The sequence below is a fragment of the Pholcus phalangioides genome, unplaced genomic scaffold (assembly GCF_987345545.1).
Source record: "Pholcus phalangioides strain wild (caught in Gottingen) unplaced genomic scaffold, Ppha-v1.0 ptg000020l_1, whole genome shotgun sequence".
NCBI classification, from domain to species: domain Eukaryota; kingdom Metazoa; phylum Arthropoda; class Arachnida; order Araneae; family Pholcidae; genus Pholcus; species Pholcus phalangioides.
In genome coordinates, this window is record NW_028301613.1 from 875,696 (window position 1) to 890,719 (window position 15,024).

The 15,024-nt window shown below is 39.1% G+C and overlaps 1 protein-coding gene across 10 annotated transcripts in view; it reads right to left on the reverse strand.

The window, feature by feature from the left end:
- Positions 1-15,024, reverse strand: part of LOC149070705 (muscleblind-like protein 1) — a 139,235-nt gene that overhangs the window by 80,015 nt on the left and 44,196 nt on the right. The gene's annotated exons all lie outside the window — the stretch shown is intronic.

Sequence of the window (15,024 nt, forward strand, 5' to 3'; positions counted from 1 at the left end):
ACACGCATGCGCAGAGGTTGAACACTCATTGGAATGAATTCCCATTGTTCCTCGTTTGGGGGGAAAAAAATTCACCAGTTATTTGCATTCGGCAAGCTGGTCCTTGATATCACTTCACTTAGCAGAATGGTTGACGTGGAGAGTAGTACCAAAGTCAGTTGCAAGAGAACAAGTTGCACAAGCGAAGCATCAAATATTCAAGCACCACCCTGGAGCAATAACAAAGCATAAACACGTACAACCCCCCCCCCCCTCTCTTCCAACTTCCCCGTGATGTTCCGGCAATAAAATGAGCTAAGTGGTAGACGTTTCTTCAAGTCCAAGTCGCGTTCTTTAATGAGATGCACAGAGAAAAGAAACCATTCAAAGAACAAACTCTTGTTTCGTTCTCCCTCCTCCAATACCTTCTTCCTCTCTAGGTTTCACATCTTGGGCAACAACACAAAGAGAAAAAAAAGCGCCATGAATTTCTTTTCTCTTTTGCTTGAGAAACTTCCAAGCATTTGTATACATCGAACGTATACCGACAGAAAGAAACGAGTAGAAGTAGAGAGCTAACAAGAAAAAACGAAAGTACCGTACCAGGAGAGAATTGCAATTGCCTCTAATTTTGATTCCTCAAAGGGTTACACAACAGACACAACATAAATACTGAAGCATCAAGTTCAGTGACGGGACCCCCTTCCCCCCCCCCCCAGCAACTTCTTGCGGATCACCTTTTGGAAACCACGGCAGTTTGCGTGCCTTTTAGTGTTCATAAGTGTATGATCACTCATTTTGGTTTGAACAAACCACGCTTCACTTACGAGTTGAATGTATTATCCCGGTTGCAACTACGATCACCAATTTGGGAATTCTCAATGACGAGCGGCTTAGGTTTTCTTTCAGCCTGACATTTACAGCCTGAATAATTAAATTAACTGCGGGAGTTTTTGGCTCGTGACCCTCGTCCAGTACGGACGCTAAAAAAACTTTTCTTGGATAGAGACTGCGATAGAGCGGGCGTGAGAAAAGGGATCATTCAAGTGTTACGTCAGCATCGGTGTGGCTAGAGTTTCCGATTCGCTGACAAGGGAGGAGGGTTTGGATGATGCTTACGTCATCAACCACCCTTTATGAAGATGCTATTATGAAGATAAATATTCTTAATAGCATCGTAGTCGATGCGCCAAAAACGAGAGAAAGCTTTCACTAGTTTGTGGGCACCTGAACTAACATTCTCCCTATTGATGGATAAGTCCCCTACAGAGCCACTTCAGCGATCTCTAAATGTTTAACGGATCCTTCAAGTGCTCTGGAAATGTTTCCGGGTTAAGTGTTCTGGAACTGTGCAACGCATCACTCAAATGATCCGTAATTTATGCCACGGATCACTTAAGTAGTAATCTGGGAATGTTCCGCGGGTAACTTGAGTGATGTAGAACCGCACCGGAGGGGGGGGGGGCGCTTAAGTGCTAAAAAATTGTGCCACATGTCACTCAAGGGAAGTGGTCGGCTGAAGTTGGTGTGGTCGGCTGAAGTTGGTTTTCTGTGGTTCCCAACTTCAAGGCGCAAATGCGAGCCGATCTCCCCGTTAAAAAGTCTCGCCACAGAGAGCAACAGTCCTACAACGGTAAATCATTCAATCATAACACTTCACTCATAGTTTGTAAAACTGGGGGGCAGATGACAGCACTACACATAACAAGCATTACACAGGAACAAACTTTACGTCAGGTTGCACTACACGTACACGCACATTCCCGCATGTACCGATTCGTTGGGGGGTTCCGCGGGGGGGGGGGGGGTGCATGTGTGGTGTAGCAGTAGTAGGTAGGGGCTCGGAGATCCATGATGTTCTTAAGTCAGCCACCTCGTTGGGCAATTTGCCTGTTGTGGCGTTGTATTTGTATTTGTATTTATAAATGTGCCACGGATCGTTTAAGTGTTCCGGAACTGTCGCGGGTTACTTAGGTGATCTTTGAATATGAAAGTGATCTTTGAGGCCTACTTCAGTGATCTGAAAATGTGCCACGGGCCACTTAAATGCTCTGGAATTGTGCCACGGGTCATTTAAGCGATTTGTAAATTTGCCGCTTAGTTCATTTTTTACAAAATTAGGTTTGAGGGGGGCAGGCCACATCAGACAACCCCCTGGGCCACATTTGGTCCGCGGGCCAAGAGTTTACCATACATGGCTTAAAAGGTGGGGTCGCAATAAATCTCTTAGTGAAAGTTCGAGTTCTTCAAATTGCATTGAAATGAACAGAAATCGATTATAACATATAAAAGGTATTTTCGTTTCAAAATTTTTTTTTTTTTTTTTTAATATTTTTTACATTAAAAAAAAAATATTTTTTTTCGTCTGGGGGGGGGGGCGCAGGAGCCCCCTATGCCCCCCAAATTCCGGGTACGTTTCTGATCCCACCAATATGCGTTAGAGGCCTTTCACGCGGAGCGGATGAGGGTACGGAAGAAGTTTTAACAATTGGAATATACTGAGCCTTTCATACGAGCCGAAAAATCTCCGCACCTAGGAAATGTTCATGCGGGTCCGGACGTCGTCCGCATGTGTCAAAACCTAAGGCCCCTTTCACACGGAGCGGATGCGGATGCGGGTCCGCATACCCTTTCACACGAGCACTGAAGATGCGGGTGTTTCGCCCGCATCTTTAGGTTGAAATTCGTGCATAAAAACTATTTTTTCGCAATTTTTGTAACTGTTTTTCTCCTTCACCCCTGATTCAGTGCCCATATGCAGCCTAGAGGCATTCTTTGGTGGTTTAGTCTAGAGCCACATAGAATATGGGAATAAAGATGATTTAAAGATGATTTAATGATGAAATAAAGATCTTCATTCCGATCCTCACAAGTAGTCGATGGGAGAAAATGTCTTCAAATATTTTCAAAAGATTTTGAAAACAAATCTGTCTTTCCGGAAAAATATGAAAGAAAAATTCCGAAAACATCCAATGTTCGAAAAATCCAATCCAAAAACATCCGAAACTAATATGTTCCTAAAAAAAAAATTCAGGAGATATCAAAGAATTTGCATGTAGAAAAAAAGGGGAGGGGTGGGAACGTTCAAAATGTCTGTGCTTAGAAATATTCACATCACAATTCTGTCTTAGGCCGGGATTACAGTATAAAAGTTTTATAAAAGTTAGTTTATAAAACTTGAAAAATGCAACCGATAGGCCGATCAGTTAAGTTCGCTCGAATGTAACAGATATGTTTATTGGTTACATTTTTCAAGTTTTATAGTGTAATACCAGCCTTAGGCCGGGATTACACTATAAAAGTTTTGTAAAAGCTCTTTGATAAAACGTGAAAAATTCAACCAATATTATCTTATTGGTTGAATTTTTCAACTTTCATAAAAGTTCTTTTATAAAACTTTATAGTATAATCCCGGCCGGATTACACTATAAAAATTTTATAACAATTATTAAAAAAAAAGCAACTAATAAATTTATCGGTTGCATTAGAGCAAATGCAACCGATAAATTTATTAGTTGCTTTTTTCAAGTTTTATAAAATAACTTTCATAAACCTTTTAGAGTGAAATCCCATCCTTAGATTAGTCACTTCTGAAATATAAAATTTAATTTCTTCAGTTTATAGGCTGAATATCGAGTAAAATATGCTTGTAGGTATCGGGGGAACCACCAAAAATATTCAAGCGCTAGGGTCTTCAAACGACTTAATCCGGCCCTGAGTGAACGTCGTACGTGGATAACGTTGTTTAATAAAAGTATTTTTTTTAAAGTTTAAAAAAATTAACAGATTAAAAATTTAAAAAAATAACAAATATTTAAAATAATATTTCAGATATTTTTTAAATAATTTAAAAAATTTAAAAAGAAAAAAATTAAAATTTTTAAATTAAATTTAAAAGTTATTAAGTGCGGGCTCCGCATCCGCACATAGAAGTTTTGACAATAGGTTTATTCGGAGCTATTCAGACGATGCGGATGCGGAGCGAATTCGTCCGCATCTTTGGCTACTTTTTGAAGGTGATTTTTCACGAAATTTTTTTAATTATTTGCCATAAATACCCTTAAAAACACCATATGATGGTCCCTGCTCATTAACATAATGTACCTACATACGTCTATCCCTTTGTTTCGTTCTGAGATTGAAATATAGCAACTTTAACTGCCTTTTGTCCATATTTCACAATTTTATACAATAAAACCTGCCAACAACGGCCACTGACGGGACCAAAATTATAAGCCGTTCTGTTCATTACAAATATTTAATTGACTACATACTTTAATGGGCCGGATTAAGACGATTGCAGGCCCTAAGCACTTGAATAGTTTTAGTGCCCCCCCCCCCCCCGATACCTACAAGTATATTTTACTCGATATTCAGCCTATAAACTGAAAAAAAAAATGAAATTTTATATTTAAGAAGTGACTGATCAAAGGATGGGATTTCACTATAGAAGGTTTATGACAGTTATTTTATAAAACTTGGAAAAAGCAACCATTATCGATTGCATTCGAGCACACGCAACCGATCAGCTTATTGGCTGCATTTTTAAAAGAATTATTATTAAATTTTTATAGTATAATCCAGGCTTAAGGCCGGGATTACACTATAAAGTTTTATAAAAGACATTTTATGAAAGTTGAAAAATTCAACCAATAGGCGCATCGGTTTGCATTCAAGCAAATGCAACCGGTGATCTTATTGGTTGAATTTCTCAAGTTTTATAAACGAACTTTTATCAAACTTTTATAGTGTAATCCCGGCCTACCCTACACTATAAACGTTTGATAAAATGTCTTTTATAAAATTTGAAAAATTGCACCAATAAGATCACCGGTTGCATTTGCTCGAATGTAACCGATGCGCTTCATTGGTTGCATTTTTCGAGTTTGATAAAAGAACTTTTATCAAAATTTTACAATGTAATGCCAGCCTAGGCCGGTTATTACACTATAAAATATTAATAAAATCCCTTTTATAAAACTTGAAAAATTTAACCAATAAGATCATTGGTTGCATTTTCTAGAAGGTAACCAATAATCTTATTGGTTGGATTTTTCAAGTTTTATAAAAGGGAATTTCATCAAACTTTTATAGTGTAATCCCGGCCCAAGACAGAATTGTGATGTAAATATTTCTAAGCACAGACATTTTGAAAGTCTCCATCCCTTCCCCTTTTTTTCTACTTGCAAAGTCTTTGATATCTTTTGATTATTATTTTTCCTTTTTTTTGGAACATCGAATGTTTTTGGATTGGATTTTTCGAACATTGGATGTTTTTGGAATTTTCCTTTCATATTTTTCCGAAACGACAGATTATTTTTTTTTTTCCAAATCTTTTGAAAATATTTTAAGATATTTTCTTGAAGGCATCTTTATACCCATATTCTATGGGGCTCTAGATTAAACCACCGAAGAATGCGTCTAGGCCACCAAAGGCTGCCTATGGGCACTGAATCAGGGATGAAGGAGAAAAATAATTACAAAAATTGCGAAAAAATAGTTTTCATGAGCGAATTTCACACTACAGATACGGGCGTTTCGCCCGCATCTTTAGTGCTCGTGTGAAAGGGTATGCGGACCCGCGTCCGCATCCGCTCCGTGTGAAAGGGGCCGCGGAGGTAGGAGGAAGCGCTGACGGGGGGAGGGGGGGGGGGTGTCAAAAATAAAACTTTGCTGACGTAATACTTGAACGGCCCCAAACGTGTACGTCGATCGACTGAAATATGAATAACAATCATACAAAAAAAAAAAACAAGGAAAGTCTTCTCAAAAAATGTATTGATTGACTCTATCTTATATGAACGCGCGAGATTTTGAATGACAGATAGCCATAGCAACGCGTCGATAACCTTATCTCTCTCGTGCACATACCCGTGCACAGTAAACACTTCCTTCGCGGAAAAAAAAAAGGGGGGGGGGAGTATGTATTACAAGATGTACCTGACAAATGCAGTGATCGTTATCCATTGGGGCGGCCCCAACCAACAAAAAGTGTGACGACGCTGCTCTTCGAATGAGGAAAGAAAGGAAAAAAAAACGTCTACGGGGAAACCTGACTGACGGACGAGTGAAATCGTCCTCGCCTTTATTATTATCATTATTTATCCTGCACAATTATTCACTCACTGTCGCGGACAATGGGCAGGAAATCATCAATGTATTGACGGGTACGGGTGAATGAATTATTTTCCCCCCCCCCCACACGATATATTCCATGGGCATCTACCGAAACCACGGACGGCCCGAAGGGAATTTTCGGGCAGCGTTCAAAGCAGCAAAATCCTCTGCCCGATCATTATTTCTCTGACCGAAATTCCCGAAGAAAGAAGTGCGATGCAAAATCTTCATCTTCAAAATGGTTCCCCCCCCCCCACTCACAGAACTTTTCCCTGATTTTTGCCAAAATTACACGTTCCCCCCCCCCCCGACCTTTCCTAAATATTTCACAATTTTCCGTCACTTTCGTCAAATATTTGCGTATTCTGATTTATGCCAAATATTTTACATTTTCCAGACGCTTGCCAAATATTGCATATTCCCAGACTTTTGCCAAATATTGCATATTCCCAGACTTTTGCCAAATATTGCATATTCCCAGACTTTTGCCAAATATTTTACATTCTCTCTGACCTCTGCCTAATATTTGACATTTTTCTTGATCTATCCCACACATTTCCCATTTTAAATACAAGTACAAAGGCCACAATAGACAAATTGTCCAACGAGGTGACTAAAAAAATTTACGCTCATAAAAAATGCAAATATAACCAAAATACAACAACCCAATCATGGCCCCCCCCCGGGGGGCTGACAGGGCTCTAGCCCTGGGGCTCGGGACGCTATAAATTAACTACAGAAGGGCCCCGTGAAAAGTCTGACCAGGGGGCCCCCAAAAGATCCCAGCATAGGGGCCCCGCTCCAGAATGTGGGGGCCATGAACCCAATATAAAAGCATATATCACCAAAAAAAATTTCAATAATAATAATAATTAACAATAGATGATACACCGCCCATAAAAAAGATTATGGTTGTCTCATCTAAGTAGGGTAGTTTCCTCGCTTTATCCCACTATGCGTGGATTTTTAAACGTGTCAATTGCGTTAGAATTCACGATCCCCAGGGGTAAGCCATTCCATTTGAGCCCCGTTCACATGTGCAAGATTGGGGGTCGCTTTGGTGATAATTACCGGCATGACAACTTTTTCCCCCTCGTAGGGAAGAAAAAGGTGAGAGAGAAGCTCATCAAAAAAAAGCCAATCTTTCTTGGGGTGGATTGGAGGTCGACACCGTCCTTCTCTCCCATAATCCTTTGCGCCCCGAAAACTGCTATAAGCTCCTTCGTCAACCATCTTGAATCAATCACTTCCGTTCAACCTACGTAACCAGTGACGACTTCCGGAAAGAAGAGTGGGGATTACCGGCATAAATTTAACGTCATGTGAACGGTTTGTAGCGAAAATCCCCGTTAGGCCCCTTTCACACGGAGCGGATGCGGATGCGGACGCGGAAGCGGGTCCGCATACCCTTTCACACGAGCACTGACGATGCGGGTGTTTCGCCCGCATCTTTAGGTTGAAATTCGTGCATAAAAACTATTTTTTCGCAATTTTTGTAACTGTTTTTCTCCTTCACCCCTGATTCAGTGCCCATATGCAGCCTAGAGGTATTCTTTGGTGGTTTAGTCTAGAGCCACATAGAATATGGGAATAAAGATGTCTTCATTCCGATCCTCACAAGTAGTCGATGGGAGAAAATGTCTTAAAATATTTTCAAAAGATTTTGAAAACAAATCTGTCTTTCCGGAAAAATATGAAAGAAAATTCCAAAACACATCCAATGTTCGAAAAATCCAATCCAAAAACATCCGAAACTAATATGTTCCTAAAAAAAAAATTCAGGAGATATCAAAGAATTTGCAAGTAGAAAAAAAGGGGAGGGGTGGGGACGTTCAAAATGTCTGTGCTTAGAAATATTCACATCACAATTCTGTCTTAGGCCGGGATTACAGTATAAAAGTTTTATAAAAGTTAGTTTATAAAACTTGAAAAATGCAACCAATATTATCTTATTGGTTGAATTTTTTGAATGCAAACTGTGTGTGCGTGTGTGTGTGTGTGTGTGTGTGTGTGTGTGCACCGGTTGCATTTTCTGGAATGCAACCGATGCGCCTATTGGTTGAATTTTTCAACTTTCATAAAAGTTCTTTTATAAAACTTTATAGTATAATCCCGGCCGGATTACACTATAAAAATTTTATAACAATTATTTAAAAAAAAGCAACTAATAAATTTATCGGTTGCATTAGAGCAAATGCAACCGATAAATTTATTAGTTGCTTTTTTCAAGTTTTATAAAATAACTTTCATAAACCTTTTAGAGTGAAATCCCATCCTTAGATTAGTCACTTCTGAAATATAAAATTTCATTTTTTCAAGTTTATAGACTGAATATTGAGTAAAATAAACTTGTAGGTATCGGGGAACCACCAAAAATATTCAAGTGCTAGGGTCTTCAAACGTCTTAATCCGGCCCTGAGTGAACACCGTACGTGGATAACGTTGTTTAATAAAAGTATTTTTTTTAAAGTTTAAAAAAATTAACAGATTAAAAATTTAAAAAAATAACAAATATTTAAAATAATATTTCAGATATTTTTTAAATAATTTTAAAAATTTAAAAAGAAAAAAATTAAAATTTTTAAATTAAATTTAAAAGTTATTAAAGTATGTAGTCAATTAAATATTCGTAATGCACAGAACGGCTTATCATTTTTGTTCCGTCAGTGGCCGTTGTTGGCAGGTTTTATTGTATAAAATTGTAAAGTATGGACAAAAGGCAGTTAAAGTTGCTATATCTCAATCTCAGAACGAAACAAAGGGATAGACGTATGTAGGTACATTATATTAATGAGCAGGGACCATCATATGGTGTTTTATGATGGTCATTTTATCATTATGGCAAATAATTAAAAAAAATTCCGTGAAAAATCACCTTCAAAAAGTACCCAAAGATGCGGACGAATTCGCTCCGCATCAGAACCCCCCCCCCCTCCCTTCCCAAAAAGAAACTCCCTGCGACAACAACCTGGAATCGCCCCGATATTGGTGTCCCCTTGTCAAAGTAGTTGATTGACGATGTATTAACTCATAGACCATCCCCTTGAAAATTTTGAACACTTCGATCATACCCCCCACGATAACTGCGTTCCCTCCATTGTAAACATATTCAAGAAATCGTCTTTCTTCATAGCTCCAGCCTCGTGCTATGATAGCACGCGTAGCTCTTCTCTGCACCCCCGCCCCTCAACGAAGTCCTTGTCTCACGGTAGATTGTCAATCTGTATAGATATGTGGTCTCCAAAACCTTACGGCATACTACAGTGCAGGACGAACTAAATCTCGGAAAAGCGGAAGAATGACTTTAGGAGAACGCGAAGAGACCTTTTTGAAAATGAGACCGAACATTCTATTCGATTTTTTTTACCACCGCTGAACACTGTTCAGAAAACCTAAAATTGCTCGTCAATGAGACTTCCCAAATCGGCGACCCCCGGATAGTAATACTGTTCAACTTGTAAGTGAAACGTGGGTTGTTCGCTCAAAATGAGCGATCATGCACCTATTTACACTAAAGGTCATGCTCCATTCGTTAGCCCATGCTTCAATCACATTCAAGGTTTTCCCTGGAGCATCTCCCTATCGCTTGGATCCCCGACTATCCCGGGAATTCGCTAACAATCCCGTCGATACCCCTCACATCGAGTTTATCGATAAAAAGTTAAATAAGTATGGTCCCAAGGACACTTCCTTGAGGGACTCCACTTTCGACAGACCATTTTCCCCGACCTCTCCTAAATATTTGACATTTTCTATCACTTTTGTCAAATATTTGCATATTCCCAGGCTTTTGCCAAATATGCTACATTTTCCCCTGACCTTTGTCAAATATTTAAATTTTACATTTTCCCTTGCTTCTGTCGAATACTTGCCAAATATTTCACACGTCATGATTATGACAATTTCCAAATATTTTACATTTTTCTTACTTTAGCCAAATATTTTCTATATTTTCCCCATGACCATTACCAAATAATTCCTTTTCCCTCACTTTTGTCAGATATTTTACATTTTCTCTGACCTTTGCCAAACCATTTACAATTTTCCTTACTTTTTGCAAAATATTTTAAATTTTGCCTGACCATTTTTCCCTGATTTTCCAGATTGCTGGGAGCCCTGTCGTGAAACAGAAATCACACAGATCAATTGTTCAGTATTCTCTGAATTACAGCCACTCCTCGGACTTACCTACTTTTCGAGTAACGAACAGAAATAAGTGGCAGCTTTGGCAAAATCCTAAATTTAAATTGGTTAAAAAAAAAGGCAAAAATAAAAACATTATTTGTTCACAACTTGAAGCGAAAGTTCCGTTTTGAAATGGACTAAACATTTCTGAGAAATCTCCCCGAATTGACGCGATTTCTTTCGACTTACGAACGATGCTCGTAACACGAATCCTGTTCGTAAGTCGGAGAGTGGTTGTATTGGTTTCTTCCCCCCCTTCAGTTGAAAAGACAATAGGATCACTTTTTTGACAAGTATGGTATTCTGGGTCCAACTTTGACATCAGGGAGCCATGGCCTAAGCAAAATTATGAAGTCCATTGTGACGGTAAAAAAAATAGGGTCGGAAGATGTCAGTGTTAGTTGGTGAATATATGGCTATGCTGTTTGAATTACGCGGGGGCAGTGGCGTCGGAGCCGGGGGTGCTGTGGGTGCTCGAGCACCCACGGAAGTATGTAGAACGGGTCCGAGCACCCACAGAATTGATTCGAAAATCGAAATTTCCTACATGAATATCAAGACGGGCACCCACAGGTTCGAAACACTTCCGACGCCCCTGCGCGGGGGGGTCCCAAAAATTAACGGAACCCTGCCCGACTTGCCCATGCGGAAATCGGACCCTGCTGGTATCCAATGACACATTCAGCTGAACGGAAAACACTGCTTCTTAACATGGGAGCCATATGGCTCCTTTCGGGTCCGAGCGGTGTTTCCTCAACTGCCGGGCCTGACATCAGTCAAACCGGCCGTGAGTGGTTCACAGTTTCATTTTAACCCATTTATTTCCCATTAGTCCGGAGAAATAAGTGAGATGAATGTTTATAATTTTTGCTATAATTATCATAATATAATTTATATTATGGAAACGCTGTGTGTGTGTGTGTGTTACGACTTTAATAACTATTACAAATTCAAGTAATTATCGTTTAAAAAACGGGACAAATGTATAAAAAAATGGGAACAACGAAAACTACAGGTGCGTCCCATAATACGAGACACAGGTGGTCTGTCAAATTGTTTTAGACATTTTACTGGTCCTTGGGTTCAGAAAGGTTGAGACACTGCACCTTCTTTGGGAATCAATAGCACATCATAGGGGGACAATAGACGAGACCTGTTGTCAGCATTCTTAGTGACTAGAGGGATATGTGCAAGTTATCCGATTACTAGAAAAAACCCTTTGTTTATTCGGCACTACTTACTCCAAGGGATCGTTCCGTCCTACAAAAAGAAATCGTGCAATGCTCGGGTTTTCTTCAATTACTGGGAGGATTGAAATTGTGACAAACCATTATAAAGGCACGCGCATGTCTGAAACGCATTGTTAGGGAATCACGACAACCGAAGTAGACATTCCGAAAGTGACTGTTGGCCGACAGTTTTTCGCCTATTTCGGGCATTTTTCAAGTTCTGTGAAAGTATGTATGTCTGTTCTTTACACAAATCTACAATTACAGATCGATCACCACCAAATTTTGCATATATACCAAATGGGACCCGACTTGAACGATGGGCTACTTTAAAAGTTCGTCAGAGCAGGGCAAATGCCCGAAATGAGCAAAAACACTGTCGGGCAACAATGGTTTTTTTTTTGCCTCAACAATCACTTTCGGAAGGTTTACTTTCGTTACTGCCGTGGTTCCCTAGCAATGCGTTTCAGACATGCATATGCCTTTACAATGGTTTGCCACTTTTTCAATAGTCATCAGAATCATCAAAGGATGGGTCCCCATAGAAATCAGTGTTAAAATTGCCGATTTTACTGTAGAAATGCGGAAATTTGGTGGAGTTTTCTGTCACATCAATAATTTTAAAAATTGCATTGAATTTTCGATTTTTGAAACATTGAGTTCGCTTAGAGATATACGAAGCCCAGGAGAGAGTAAATATGAAGTAATTGCCGGACCTATTTTTGAGTTGGATATTCATGCAATAACATTGATTTCAACTTTTTATTTATATCTTCTCATGCATAAAAATTAATGTCTTCGTATTGTCTTTTAATATTCAACTGCATAAATTCATACAGTTTAGGTTGTTTTAAAATTAATTACGGGCCCATTAAAAGTAAATCGAAGAAATTCCACAGCTTTAATTAAGCATTTTTGAAAGCAGAAACAGACAGAAATAGATAACTTGAAGTTCGAGAGGGGGATCGAAATACCTAGCGTCCCTTAAAAAAGGAAAATGAAAATATTCATTTCTTCAAATCTTGATTTGTTTCTTTCATGAAGTAGCGCAGGAAGTCGCCATATTGGTCAACGTAGACACGGTTTGCATGTCCCTCAAAGAAAGAGGGAGATATCACGTGATCCAAAACGCTTCAGTGAAGAAAAACCTGGGCAGCGCTGGGTATTATAGCTAGTTTATATATAAGATTATGTAACTATCGTAATCAGTTAGGAGAATGGATATTGCAGTTTCACGAGCTATGTTCGTGGATCGCAATCCCCCCCCCCCCGAAACAAAACTACCATTTTCAGTAACGGCCACATTTTCACGGTCCCGTTAGTGGCCGTTGTTGGGAGATTTTACTGCATTTCATCAGTAATCTTATCAACTATATGCATAATCACCGATAAAAGCGATAAATTTATCAAACTTACCCAGACGATTAGTAAGCAGGAATAATAACCGATTTATCACATTTACCATAACACGTACGCAGTAAACTTTCGAAACAGAAAGACCACAATTCTCTCTTATTTTCCCTCTCAATAGTCACAAATATATAAATAATATATTATTCAATGCCCAGTACAATATCAACGCAAACTGGAAAAAACTTTCTTCTCCCCACCCTTAGGCAAGAAAAGACACTGATTCAATCAAATTCAATTTGATTTCGGGAACAAGAAAGAAACCATTTGGGGGCCCTTTTTTTTCTTTTTGGCCGGATTCCAGCTCCAGTGGCGTCAAAAAATAGGGCAGAATCGCCACAGAAAATTCGATTACAATCGTATCTTAGTTTTCGAACAAAAGTTTTTTTGGTGCGTTGCGATCCTAGACTCCAAAAGGTACCCCCCACACGAAATACAAACGACAATGTAAACGAAGAGTGCTCGACTTTTAGGAGAGTACGGGCCACTTTATTTGTTTGGAAACGTGTCGCGAGCCAATTAAGCAATCTGTAAATGTGCTGCGGATCACTCAATTGATCGGTAAATACTCTGCGGGTCGCTTAAGTTATCTGGGAATGTTCTGCGGGCCACTTTGGTGATCTGGAAAAGAGTTCAGGGTAACTCGAGTGATGTAGAAATGCACCGTGTGGGGCCACTCAAGTGCTTTGGAAGTGCGCCACACGTGTCGCTTGAGTAATCTCTAAACGTGCCGAGGGTAACTTGAGCAATCTGAAAATGTGTCGCGGGTTACTTAAGTAACCTGGAATTGTGCCGGGAGTTACTTGGGAATGTGTTGGCCCACTCAAGTTATGTGTAAATGTGCCGTGGGCTACTTAAGTGAACCAGAATTGTGGCGCGTGTAACTTGGGTGATGTGGAACTGCACGGCGGACCGCTTGAGTGCTATGGAACTGTGCCATACGTCACTTAAGTGATCAGTAAATGCGCAGCGGGTCACTTGACTACTCTGGAACTGTGTCGCTATGTCACCTAAATTTAAAAATTTCCCTCCCACCCCAGACCGCAATTCAAAAATTTCCCTGAACAAAAATCAAAACTTTCCCTCACTTAAATTTAAAACATTTTCCGGCCAAAACTCAAAAATTTCCCTCACTCTTTCCAGACCGAAATTCAAAAATTTCCCTCACTAAAATTCAAAACTTTCCCAGACAACAATTCCAAAATTTTCCCTGAACAAAATTCTCCTTGAAAAAAATGCAAAACTCTCCCTGAACAAAATGCAAAACTCTCCCTGAACAAAATTCAAAACTTTCCCAGACAATTCCAAAATTTTCCCTGAACAAAATTCTGCTTGAAAAAAATGCAAAACTCTCCCTGAACAAAATTCAAAACTTTCCCAGACAACAATTCCAAAATTTTCCCTGAACAAAATTCTCCTTGAAAAAAATGCAAAACTCTCCCTGAACAAAATGCAAAACTCTCCCTGAACAAAATTCAAAACTTTCCCAGACAATTCCAAAATTTTCCCTGAACAAAATTCTCCTTGAACAAAATGCAAAACTCTCCCTGAACAAAATTCAAAACTTTCCCAGACAACAATTCCAAAATTTTCCCTGAACAAAATTCAAAAATTTCCCTCACTAAAATTCAAAAATTTCCCTCACTAAAATTCAAAAATTTCCCAGACAACAATTCCAAAATTTTCCCTGAACAAAATTCTCCTTGAAAAAAATGCAAAACTCTCCCTGAACAAAATGCAAAACTCTCCCTGAACAAAATGCAAAACTCTCCCTGAACAAAATGCAAAACTCTCCCTGAACAAAATTCAAAACTTTCCCAGACAACAATTCCAAAATTTTCCCTGAACAAAATTCAAAAATTTCCCTCACTAAAATTCAAAAATTTCCCTCACTAAAATTCAAAAATTTCCCTCACTAAAATTCAAAAATTTCCCAGACAACAATTCCAAAATTTTCCCTGAACAAAATTCTCCTTGAAAAAAATGCAAAACTCTCCCTGAACAAAATGCAAAACTCTCCCTGAACAAAATGCAAAACTCTCCCTGAACAAAATGCAAAACTCTCCCTGAACAAAATGCAAAACTCTCCCTGAACAAAATTCAA